This window comes from Taeniopygia guttata, chromosome 2 (genome assembly GCF_048771995.1).
Source record: "Taeniopygia guttata chromosome 2, bTaeGut7.mat, whole genome shotgun sequence".
Classification (NCBI taxonomy): Eukaryota; Metazoa; Chordata; class Aves; order Passeriformes; family Estrildidae; genus Taeniopygia; species Taeniopygia guttata.
The window spans coordinates 123,908,166-123,921,001 of NC_133026.1; the positions used below are offsets into that span (position 1 = coordinate 123,908,166).

Consider the following 12,836-nt stretch of genomic DNA (forward strand, 5'->3'; position numbering starts at 1 on the left):
ACTAAGCTGAATCTGTAAGGTAACAGCCTGAAACAATTGCTGGTTACAAAAAATAGCCCCCAGAAGGGGCTTGGAGAAGTCATCTACATAGTGCACATGCTGAAGCTCAGTTAGCACTCTGATTTATTCTGAGAAATTCTAATTTAACCTCCTTTTACAAATTTCTCATAGCACTGGGGAAAGCTATAGATTTACAGCTTTCACCTACCAGTGTAAAATAAAAGTGGTAAAGGCCAGAAATTGTGATGCTGGCCAAACAAGAACTGTTTTTAGCTTTTTTTTTTTTTTTTTTTTTTTTTTTGTGCCATTGAATGGATCTTCCAATCTGTATAGAAGGGAGCCAAATTTATTGTGCATAAGAAGTCTTTACCATTCATTCAATAATGGCAGAGCTGTTGTGTTGCAATTGCACAGAGATTTGAGAGTGCTCTAAAAACCTCATATGGAAAACTCATATGATCATCTGGTTAATGCAACCTTTTTCCAACCAAACCTCTATAATTCACCTAACAATGAAGAAAGAACTACAAAAAACAAGGCTTATAGCTTGCCAAACACTAGTTTCACAAATCAGCTTTTATATTTAAGGTCATTAATGTTTCTTGCTGTAGTAGTACAAATGATGATGATGTGATTTAATGGGATCTTAGCACAATAACGCTCTGTGCCTTAAAAGTGACACAAATTTCTATCCTCCACTTCGAGTCTTCAATTTCTTTAGAAGCAATGGGATGTGTTCTTCAATTATGTATTTGCCTATTGTCTGATGGTGAATTTAGGATTTTATGGATTTCAAGTATATTTTTTCTGACAGCTTTAATTGTTGACTTCCTTTAGCCAGCACCTGATAAATTTATACCACTGGCTGGCATAGACATCTCGTACAGTTGATAGTGGCATTTAGCATTTTGTGGCAAACATACATGTGTTCAGAACTCGATCTTTCTTTAACAGGCAGTATCATGCTGATAAACTGGGTGTGCCTTCTACAAATGAACCACTACAAGAGTCAAAGTATGAAAACCAAATCTCTGTACATTGGTGCTAAAGAGTGAGGTAAGTGTGGGGTGTGGGAACATCTGATGGAATACAGATGGGGTGTTATCCTAGTCAAATCAACATAGACTTTGCAGTAGTTTAAAACAAAGCCTTGTGGTTTGGTTTAAAACAGAGTTTCTTTACAGAAGGAAGCAGATCTCTAACATGCAGGGAGAAGTATGTCTCTCTCAGTAGTATTATGTACAGACTAATTTCTTCTATCTATTTTTTATTTTGGAGTCAGAAAAATATACAAATCAATTCATCAGCCCTACATCTGTTGTGTGTCTTCTCCTCAGGAGTTAGAAGAGGCATGATGGAGCTGCTTCTGCACCTCCTGAGTGCTGTATCTCCTGTGGGATGTGAGGTGCTCATGCTGGGCCTAGGGAAGAGGACTTCAGGAATCCATTTCTCCTGTCCCAGAGGAGATCCAGCTGTGCTGTCTGATCAGGAAGTCTGGTTGGGATGGGTAAGCCAGGACAGTTCAGGTTTTACTCATCATGAGATGAAGATACTTAAGACAGTAGTTTTGAAGTAAGATCAGCAGACATAGGTTCTGCCTGGCAAACACTGCATCAGCCCCTTTCTACAGGTTTGGGAAGAGGACTGGTGAATTCATTTGCTTTGGGATGGTTTGACAAAGAATCTATTGCTTTCATTTAGCCAAGACAGTACTTTCCACCACCAGGATGTGGCATTAGTGGTGTATACTATTCTGTGAGGGAACAGGCTGAAGCTGTCTAAATATTTGTTGCAAAACATTAACTACAGCTTCAGGAGAACTATTAATAGCCTTTTAGTTTCAGAAGCTAGAGCAGTATATTTATGGTATTCATGGACTGCTAGCTTGTGCAGCCCATGAATAGCATTATCTTTCTTCACAGTGACCACAGTATGGAGCTGTGTTTTGGATCTGTGCTGAACACAGGGCTGATAATACAGAGGTGCTTTTGTTATGGCTGAGCAGGACTTGCACAGAGCCAAAGCCTTTTCTGCTGTTCCTACTGCCATGCTGGGAAAGGGTTGGGGGTGCTTGGGAAGTTGGGAGGAGACACAGCCAGAACAGGTGACCCAAAGTGACCAAAGGGATATTCCAGACCACATGACATCACGCTCAATACATAAAGTGGAGGGAAGAAGGAGGAAGGAGAATACGTTTGCAGTGATGGCACAGGATGGAGCTCTGCTCTCCTGGACATGGCAGAACTGCTGCCTGCCCATGGGAAGCAGTGAATTAAGCTCTTGCTTTGCTTTGCATGTGTGCATGGCTTTCACTTTCCCTATCAAACTGTCTTTATCTCAAACCATGAGGTTTTTAGCTTTTACCTTTCTGATTCTCTCCCCACTCCTGCTGTAGGGGACTGGTGAGTGGCAATGTGGGACTTGGTTGCTGGCCAGGGTTAAACCACAGCTGTCCTTTTTGGTGGCCAGTGTGGGTCACATAGGGTTTGAGATAATGGCAGGTTTGATTGGGATATGCTAGATTGGATATTGATCTGTTAGTGGTTAGCTAGTAATGAGCAAGGTTCTGTGCTTGCTATGGGTCTTACTCTCCTGACTGTATATTTGAATGTAGTACTCATTAGTGTCCACTTTTTGCTTTAGCTTTTTGCTAGGATTAGCTAAACCTAACAGGACCTGTGTCCGTGTGTGTCTCTGCTGCCTGGCACTGTTAGTGAGGGAATGAAATAAATCTACTCTTTGCATTTCAGCTGTGGTTTGGTGGTCAACCTGGTTACCCATATGTGTTGATTCACATATAGCTAAACTCACTGTCATGGGAATTTCACAAATAAATTCCTGTTAAATTCAGGAGAAGTTGAGTTGATGTGTCCTGGAGCCAGGCTGGAGAAAACCCCATGAGAGACAGCCAGTGTACTCAACTTGTCACAAATGACTGATTCACAAGATTTAAATTAAAGCTTGATTTTCAAGTTATGTATTTGTAGTTAGTTATTTAAGTAATACTCTAACAAAATTAATACTGTAAGGATTTATAACTACAGCCACCCTTTATGAATTTTAAAGGCAGAGAGACACAAAATATTCACAATATTTCTGCACTTCACTGGTTTACAAAGAATATTGCTAGTAGGCAGACCAGTGGGGCAAGGAAACACAATTGCTTACAACAGCCAAGCAGGTATGCTTAATTTTTCAGCCTACCAGCCCTGCCATAAATTCCTTTTTTTTTTTTTCTGAAATCTTCTTGTATGTTTTAAATATTTTGTGTAGTCTCATTGTCATGGTTTGACACGGGAAGAGAATTTTTTTTTAGAAGGAAGAGGTTCACCAGTCAGGGGTCAGGTTTAGATACTGACACTTGGGGTGACCAATTGAAGGTGGACACGCCTCTGAGAACACAGAGGGGTTAAAAGCGGAATTCCCAGGAGGACTCGTCCTTCTTTGGTTCCGGTCACCGCATGGGACAGACCTCTCCCCTGCCCAGCCCGGGCTGGGTGGGGGAGGGGAGCCATGCGGCCTGCAGAGGTAGGCCAGGAGGTAAAGGATCGGAACCGGCTGGGTCAGCTCCTGCAGATGGAAGGGTGGAGAACATCTGGAATGTTTTTGTTCCCCCCCCCCCCCCAAGCCAGAGGAAAAAGAGATAGAAAGCCAACAGACACCTAGAAGTTTGCCGGCGGAGGAGAAGGAGAAGGGGGGGGGAAATGCCCAGCGTGGGAGACTAGAGAAAGAGTCCTGGGCTGAGATTGCAGCCGTCCGGGGAGTCCGGGAATTTTAACCCTTTCCTGTGTTATGAAAGCTTTATGAAATATTGCTCCTCCTGAATTTGAAGAAAAGAGAGACAGCTTGAAACCTCAGATGTTCAGAGAAGAAGGTTGGGGGCAGATGATAGAGTGGCCTTTGGCTGGACTCTGCTTGTTTACCATAGACTGAACCACTCTTTCTTTCAAGAGGGACTGCATTTTAGGAGGATGCATTGATTGAGCCAAGAGACCTTCTGCAGCAACTACCAGTTTAGAGTGGACAGAGAGAGAGCTGAAGAGGGTGTGAGGATGCCCTCCATCTTCAAGAAGAAGAGAAGGCGATCTCTGTCTTTTGGACCCTCGGCCCCAGGGGAAAATGGGGGAGACTCTAGTCCCAAATTGTGATACTAGACTGTTGTTCCTGGTGGTCCTTGGCAGAGCATCCTTAAAAGAGCCCTATAAGCAGTCTCTGTCCATGCCCAGTGGTGAGAGCACTGGGACATGGAGAGAAGAGTGTCACATTGGCCGGTCTGGGCGGTGCCACATGTAACATTGGAAACACAAAGGGTGGCAGTTGTGTTTCCTGGGGGTCTATGGTTGCAAGGGAGACTCCTCTCTTCCCCGATAGACTCAGTATTGATTATATTGAAGGGTGAAAACTTGATTAAGGATCCAAATGGGTCTCGCTGGAGTTTGGTGGAGTTGGGTGGAGGGAGGAAAAATGTTTTAGAAGGTTTTCATTTCAAATTTTGTGTGTTTTTTTTTCTTTCCTTTCTTTCCCTTTTATAGTAGTAGTAGTAGTAGTAGTGTAATAAAGCTTTTTCTTTTGTTATTAAGTTTAGCCTGCTTTACTCTGTTCTTGATCACATTTCACAGCATTTGATTGGTAAGTTGTATTTTCATGGGGCGCTGGCATTGTGCCAGCGTCAAACCATGACACTCATGAACTATTAATTTTCATTTTGGGTTCTTAAAATAGCCAATTAAGCTTATACTAAGAGAAAAATTATATAAATCTTCTGCGCCACAGTACAATATCCTGTGTCTTATTAGCATTCAGTTTATATATTCCCTCCAACCATAACCATTCCATGATTCTGTGATTCTATATACTGTGCCCTCTAGCAACGTTTAAGTTTTCAAACCAAGAGGAAACTGACCTTTACAGGAGTACAGAGCATATTAAAATACCTGGGATAACTGACCTCCCTATCAGCAGTTTGCTCTCAACTTTTGCAAGATATGTTTAAGATGGATTTGTCAATAAAAAATAAGTGCTTTCAAAAATTCAGAGAGGAATAGACAAGATGCTACACAAAAGAAACACTGTAGCAGGTTAACCTAAGGGGTGTGAGGATAGTTTGTAGACTGAAAATATGTCAGCCTTTGTAACCACAATTTTGAGATGCAGCACAAGCCAAGGTTATATAGTTAGAAGATCTATTTTCTTCCAAAGTGCTTATAGCAAAAAGATAAAAACAACAGCAAAACCTCAAGGAAATCATGCCTCTTATGATCATCTACCTAATTCTGGTAATCAGATTAACCTTTAGGTGGGACAAAATATGGGGTTTTTTTGTTTTGTTTATTTAGTGCTCTAAGTCATATCAGTTAGTCTTGCTAATTTACATCAAGACCTAACTGATAAAAGAAGTTTCATTATGATATTACTTTAAAGTATTAAAGTGTCAAGTTTTGTAGCTAAAAGTCTGATTTCATTGTTCTGGTCAAACACACTCTGAAGCTTCCTGTTACCTGATCTGCTGATCAAGTGTGAAATGTGACCTGATCATCTTCAATAGCCACCATGTAGATGTCAAAAATGCAATCAGCCTCAGGGATAAAAAAACCCCCACTATCATAGAAATTAAACTTTTTTATTCTGTAACAGTAACTGTGAGATTGTTTTATTAAAATCTCGGGTTTGTTTTTGGTGGATTTTTTTTCCTATTTTATCATGAATAGTGAAATATATATTTATGAATTCTAGTAACTTCAGTCATTTGAGAAGTAAGAAGAAAGGGTGCTGAAAGGAAGCAATAAACTCCAGGGAATTAGTGGAGAAAACAGCAGAAAATGAAGATGAAAATGACTGAGTGGTGGGGAGGGAAAGTACTGCACATGGGTTTTAGGTAAAGTGCAACTGGTCATGACAGTGCAATGGCAGAAAAAAGTGACTTATGAGTTAGTAGTAAGAAAAACTTGTGATATTCCCAGAATCAGGAAATGAAAAAATGTGTGAAATTTAAATGAGAGGTGATGGGATGTCTGGTCTTCTCTGAGTCAGAAGATCCATCATGTAGTGCAGCCAATGTTTTGTCAAGCATTCCCTCCACAGGAGTGTTTGAGTAATTGAGAGTAATAACTGGCAGGAATTTGTGTGTCAGGAAATGAATTTTAAGGGAAGAACAGGATTTCAATTTGGCTGATTTGATTGCCTGGACCTACCTTTTTCTCCATTCTGTGGAACTAGAAAATGTTTCCCTGGACAGAGGTAACTTATAAAACAACACTTTGTGTCCCTTCCTACTTTGTGTAAATCAAAAGAAATTTAAAATAAGAATGATAGGGTGGGAAAATGCATCTGAGTTAGAGCTAGAAGAATGTGTGTTTGCAGGAGTATAATTATAGATATATAATTTATTGACTAGAAATTTGGAAATATCAGTTATAGTTGCAGAACAAAGTTGCATTGATTGGACAGTTATGTAGCTCTATGGAATAATCCTGGAGTTAAGAAGTTCACAGAGATTTATATTTTTTGTGTGATAAAACAATACACTGGGCATCCTTTATGATACCTTGTCCAACTTAGTAGTTCAATGTAATGCAGAAGTACCAGTGAGTCCTGTCTGTATCTTTTCAATAAGTTGCAATTCAAGCAGATTCCTCCATACAAAATGAATATTTAATAATAAAAAGATGGTTTTGTTCAAGCAAGAAAAGGTCACATTCTTAGGGAGTTTTATCAATTCTTTGGATCAGGCATTGATCAAACCAACTAATTAAGGTCTTTATTTTTATTTTCTTTTAAAGACGTGTTGCTATTTCTAAACTAAAACAACAGAAGAAACAGCTGGTTTGATTTAAATAAAGAAAATAAGGTTTCTGTGTAGGTTTTATCATCTTTATACAATATATATTTGCTTCAAAGCCTGAAATTAGCATTGCTTACTTGTATAAGCTGGAGACACAATCCCAGTTTAATTTACAGAATCACAGAACCATCAAGATTGGAAGAGATTTCTGAGGTCATGTCCAAGAGTCAATCTAGTTCTACCATAATCACTCAAACCACATCCCAAGTGCCACATCCAGATGTCTCTTAGACAGTTCCAGAGATGTTGACTCCACCACTTCCTTGTGCAACTTATTCCAATGCCTGACCACGCCTACACTGAAGAAAAAGGAGAAGGGTCTGGCAGGTCTTAAATAGCCATGGAATGGGTTATTTGTATACAGAGAGAAAGAGGGTATTTTTATGATCCAGTGTTGGAAACTTTGCTCAGTCAAAAGGGAAATACATTTGCATACCTTCAGAATTTAGAAATATAGCATATCACTAAAACATACGTAATTTAAATGGATTCTTCATATTCATAGGCTCCCTGCACAACGTTGAATTTCATGGTTTAGTTTTCATGGTTTATTTTGTTACTTTTAATGACACTATTAATCATATTTTCTCATTTTCTTTCACTTCCAGGATTTGACAAGGACTTTCTTTCACCTTGAAAAAATGCCTATTCTGAGGAGTTTCTTCTCAGCACTCCTGTACATTCAGCACACCCTGCTGAGTGAAGGCGGCTTGTCTTCTGCACAGCACTTCTCTCTGAAAGATGGTTTCGAACTGCGGGTTTGATCTCTCCCTTGGTAGTGAAAGATCATAAACAAATATGTCTTTCAAATTGTTTTTCCACTTGAAGCCTTTATGATTCCATCGAAGAGGAAACTGAGCTAACTCGATAAGCAATGGACCGTAAGGCAGTAAACTGATACATTGTTAATTTTTATTGCTGAAGTTTCTTCCCCCAACTCTGGTTCAAAATGCTATTCATATTTTATTATTGTAATGATGTTTTTTTTATGTTTGCAATGGCAAAACCTTCTGATAGTCTACTTAATATTTTTTCTTGAGATGCGTTGGCCATAGCAAGCAACAAGGCAGGGAATGTAGTTATGTCTCTAGCTGAAGGAATTGAGACCAAACAAGTTGCAAATGGAGCTGCAAGTCACTGGCCAGGGCTAACAGAGCACCTGTCTGGCTGCTCCAGGAACCTGCTCTAGAAAAGCCTTGGAAGAACAGACTTAGTTGCCTGATGAGAAAGGAAGGGTATGAAAGCAGTAAGAAATGTTTTTTGTAACAGGTGCTCAACAGCCAGCTAAGCACATACGTAAGTTCTGTTGGTCTCTTGAGTCCCAAAGCATTTTAGTGTGTTGTTACTGTGGGCTGAGAGCCCACTGAGGGGCCTTAGAGACTGAGCTCTGGAGGCAAAGCTGCTCCTCGGGTGGCAGAGGTGGCTGCTCTGGTTCCAGCTGCAGGGATAATTTCTCTCTGCTTGTTCAGGTGCTTCTGCACTTTGTTTCATAGAGCACTGTAATTGTCATGTTTGTTTTCCTTCCAAGCCCTAATTTCTCAAGGTTTTAGTTTTGATTACCTAGCCAAATGAGACCCCACTCCTGACTAGGCTCTGCCATGATCCATCTGGCCAATATAAAACCTTTTTGAAGGTTATTGAGGTACTGATTTTGCAGACTCCATTCACAATGTGGTTTGTTAAATAGCTCTGAATACAAAAACACAATCTGCTTCACCAGATTGAGTTTTTGGTCCTTCAGGTCTCTTATTCTACTGCTAGAAGTTTCTTTGTCTAATGCTTCAGCAGAAGGGAGAGAACAGGCATAACATATCTTGCCAACAGTATGAGGGTTTCAATAAGGGGAAAATTCTGTTTTTAATTCTATGTCGTCAGCTCCTGCCCATTATACACATTTGTCCCATCAGAGAAATTTTTTTTTTCTTAAAATAATCCCTTCCTTTCAAAGTCCAATGCAAGACAGTTTAATCCTTGCAGAAAAAAATCACTGACCATCAGAGAACTGCCTAGAGAAATCTTCTCTTTTCCTTCAAAATTACTTATATACAGTGTTCTACTTCCTATAGATAATGTGTATTTGAGGTTAACACAGATATTTTGGAAATCTAGCCATCCATTGAGGCTAGATTGATATGGTCTCTGACTTGCAGACTTTGTTGTAAATTGGATAATATTCCTCAATGAAATCAGTGTATGGAGTAAAAATAGACACATCTATGCTGCATTATCTTGTGATTGTGGAAGATTATTTTCAAACTTGTTCATCTAGGTAGTCAACATTACAGATTTTTAGGATTTGCAGTCCATAAATGTCCTACTTGGCCACTACCAGTGACAGATCTAATGAGGGATAAACATAGGTTTAACATTTGAGTGCTACAATGGCAATTGTAGTCTCAGCTACAATTCTCAGCGACAAAAATCAGCTAGACCTTTAAAGGCCTTGGTCAGTCACTGCCATACTCATTATAACATTGTGCCTAACACTCAAGCCTAACATTGTCCTATGCCACATTCCCGGATGAAAATATTCATAAATTGTGGCCATCAGCCTTTTTCTCCTCATCTTGTAGACTTCTGTGTTGAACAGGCTGCTCAAGTGCCCTGCATAGGTCTGTAGCCTGTCAAAGCAACTCAGCTGAGAATATTACAAAGCTGAGTTTGTGGCACTCAGGTTCCTATGTGTGTCTTATCTTAAGCAGGAAAGTTTTAATGTGGTCACAAAAATTTAACACTGAGTGCACCTCATCTGACTTAAAAGATTTACTTAGGTCATAAGACAGCAGTAGTGTAGTATTGGGCCTCAAGACATCATTCACCCTTACTTACTTGTGCATCTGAGACTGGAAGACAAAACAGTTTAAGTTCTGTTTTCTGTGTGACTTGGATTTCCCTTTGGTCCCTGCTTATGATGCCAAATTGATTTTTTGCCTTTTTTTTTTTTCTTTTATGCAGCCTCTGTATTCTTTACACATATATTTGTAACTCTATTACTGTATTCTAGCTAGCTCCAGTACTTCCCCTTGCCCTGCCCAGTAGGCAGAAAGACATAACACATTCCAAAATGTTCCAAGCTGGGGGCTGAGCCTCCTGCCCTTTCTTGGCTTTTCCTGGAAACCAAGGTTGAGACCAGCTCTTTGAGACATATTCCTATAAACAAAGGTTAGTTCTCATCTAAGGTGGGAAGATTTAGAATGGGCTTGATCCAGGGGGGAATTACCTCACCAATTATTATTCTAATTGGTGATTCTTGTCAAATATAGAAATTTGTAAAACCAATAAAAATTGTATATGCATTATGCTGCGTGTGCATCTTCAGCATTTTCCACCTGGCAAGTTGTGCACCTAAGCATCCTTATAAAGGTAACCCCTTTTTTATCACCCTAACTGTGTCTGGCTGGTAATTTTAGGACCAGCAAAAAAGGTTGCACTTCATTTAGGCCAGAAAATGTGGGATTAACAACAGCACAGTAATAACACCTCAGTTTCAAGATGAGTAGCTTCTGTTATTCACTGAATTCAGCATAGTGTTTAGTCAAATTCCTGATGGAAAGTTTCGAAGGCTGGGTTGAATTTTTTTGGAGCTAACACTGGGATTCTGATGTTCTAATATCTTCTTCACTGTCTAGTTTTGCAAACACTAGAATAGATTGATACAAAAAAAATTATTAAAGCTGTAGTTCAAATGAGAAAGCTGCAAAGTTATTTCTGCAGTGTTTATAATTTCATTTTTATTTGCCAAGTATAGATGCAGTGAAATTATTGCTTAAACTTTAAAATGTACTTTTCATACTTTATGACAGTTTATTGAACTTGTGTATTTAGAATGCTTCTTCAGAAATTATTAAAAATTTAATTTAACCCATTTAATAGATATTTGCTTTCTGCTAAAATAGCTGTTTTTTATAAAAGCAAGCATGTGCTGGTTTGCTCTCCCAGTCAGTTTATGATTGCAAAGATCAAGCATTAAAGTCAGTTTCAATGTTCTTGGCAGTAAGCATCTAGGTTTTTTAATTCTATTATGATGATAAAGCTGTGAAAACAAAAAATACAATGAATTATCAAATCAAGTACTATTGAAATAACCCCATAAAAGCTGGCATTCAGGTGAAACAGTGTTCATAGTTACCAGGTATTTCTATTCACTACTGACGCTCACAGAATGGAGTCCATTTATAAAAGATGGAGGATGTCAGCTTAATTTGTGTAGCTGTGAGGAATAAAGGCTCACCCATTACCAATTTTGTTCTGATGACCTTAAAAAGACATGCTTCAGTATTCCACTACCATTTAATTCCCTGAAACACCTAAATACAAAAGTTTTAGGTTTTTCTAACATCTTTTAAAATTATAAATAAGAATGAAGACAGTGTAATAAAAATGATAAATAAAATCAGGACCTATTCTGTGTCTGACAGGATGAGCTGAATAGCTCCTTGTCTTCAGTATTTAAGTAGCTGGAACCATTGTTCAGCTTTTGTGCAGAAGGAGACAGTATGTAATTCAAAAGCTTTACTTTCAAGACAGTGAAAATTGACTTCAGAAGCATCATAAAACCACATCAATAAATCTACACATACATGCTGGACCCAGCCATCTGCCAATTTACATGGAATTCAGTCTATCCTCTCTCCCACAGGGAGGTAGATTTTGTCTATGTCCATTTCCAAAGACAAAGATATAGAATAATTATCTCTCAAGGGATAACTCTCTTTATAAATAAATATTCTATTTCAATATTTTAAAGGTCTCTGCAATAATCCATTTTTTCCCCTGATCCTTCCACTGTGGTGCAGTTTTTCTGTCTCTTTCCATGTTTCTTTGCTTCCCACATGACTTGGGAAGAAGAGAGGGGCTGTCAAACTGACCCACACTCTCTGCCCCAGTGTGACACTGCAGCAAAAGGGGCGTTGTCCTCCTGTGGTGCTCTTGGGCATTGCTCAGTAAATGAGGGAGTCACTCAGATTTTATGAAATAATGCCTCAGCAGCTGAGACCTAGAAAGAGTAGCTTAAGTTCAGATAATACTATCTATCTGCCTTGCCATCAAAGCAGGTAAGAGAACACATCCTTAGAAAAGGAAGCTGCTGTTTGTTTTCAGTAAGTGTGTGCTGTTCAACTAAAAAACAAAGCATCCAATTTTCTCAAAGGTTAAAAAAGTTCAAACCACAAACTGCTTTTGCCCTTGAACATAATGGTACCTAATAATTTCAGGGTGCTCTCAATACTCAGGAAAAAGAACATTTTGAGAACATACAAACAAAAAGGTGTGGTAATGATAGGTGGTATAAAATGAGTTATTTTGCATCTCTAGAGTTATAAACATTAATGGTTTAAGATGTATTATATCTCCAGACAGTTAAATTAATCCTCTCAGCAGGAGCAATATAAATTTAGACTGTATTTTCCAGATGATTTTGCTTACTTCTGATCTCCTTTAGTACATAATGTGCTGTAGCTCTAAGAAAACGAATGCTTACAAGTGTAGATATTTATATGAGTCAGCAAAGCTGGCATAAACTTAATGACACCTTGTGTGCCCAAAGCAGCTGATATTCACATTTTAATGAAAAAAGTAAAAATCTGATCTTCAGGCTGATTATAATGTTATAGATTAATGTGCCAATGAGCCTATTTGAAAACATTATCTTGTGCTTGCATAGCAATTCTTGTAACTCAGATTGCAAGAAAGAACAAATATGAACATTACCCATTAAAGACACAAGTCAAGAATAATCCAGGTAAAGTAAAAACACTCCTGTTCCAGCTAGAATTAGCTGTTCAGCTTTAATATTTGCTAGGTCTCTTAGGCAGCAGTTCCCTCATGCTGAATTTGGTCTTCAGTTGGATGCTGGTTGCAATTTCTATAATGAATCTGCAAGGAATGCTCCCATTGTCCCCATCATTTCACTTAATCTTGAAAATTTCCAGTTATTATAATAACAACCACAGTTTGTGACTTCATACCATGCCTGTGTTTTGCACCTCTCTGCATT

The 12,836-nt window shown here is 38.8% G+C and overlaps 1 long non-coding RNA gene across 1 annotated transcript; it reads left to right on the forward strand.

The window, feature by feature from the left end:
* The first annotated feature begins 353 nt into the window (after positions 1 to 353).
* On the forward strand, positions 354 to 10,911 carry LOC140682443 (uncharacterized). Its single transcript, XR_012054210.1, has 3 exons — positions 354 to 1,056; positions 1,338 to 1,507; positions 7,450 to 10,911. It is a non-coding gene; the product is annotated as an uncharacterized lncRNA (long non-coding RNA).
* Positions 10,912 to 12,836: the final 1,925 nt, after the last annotated feature.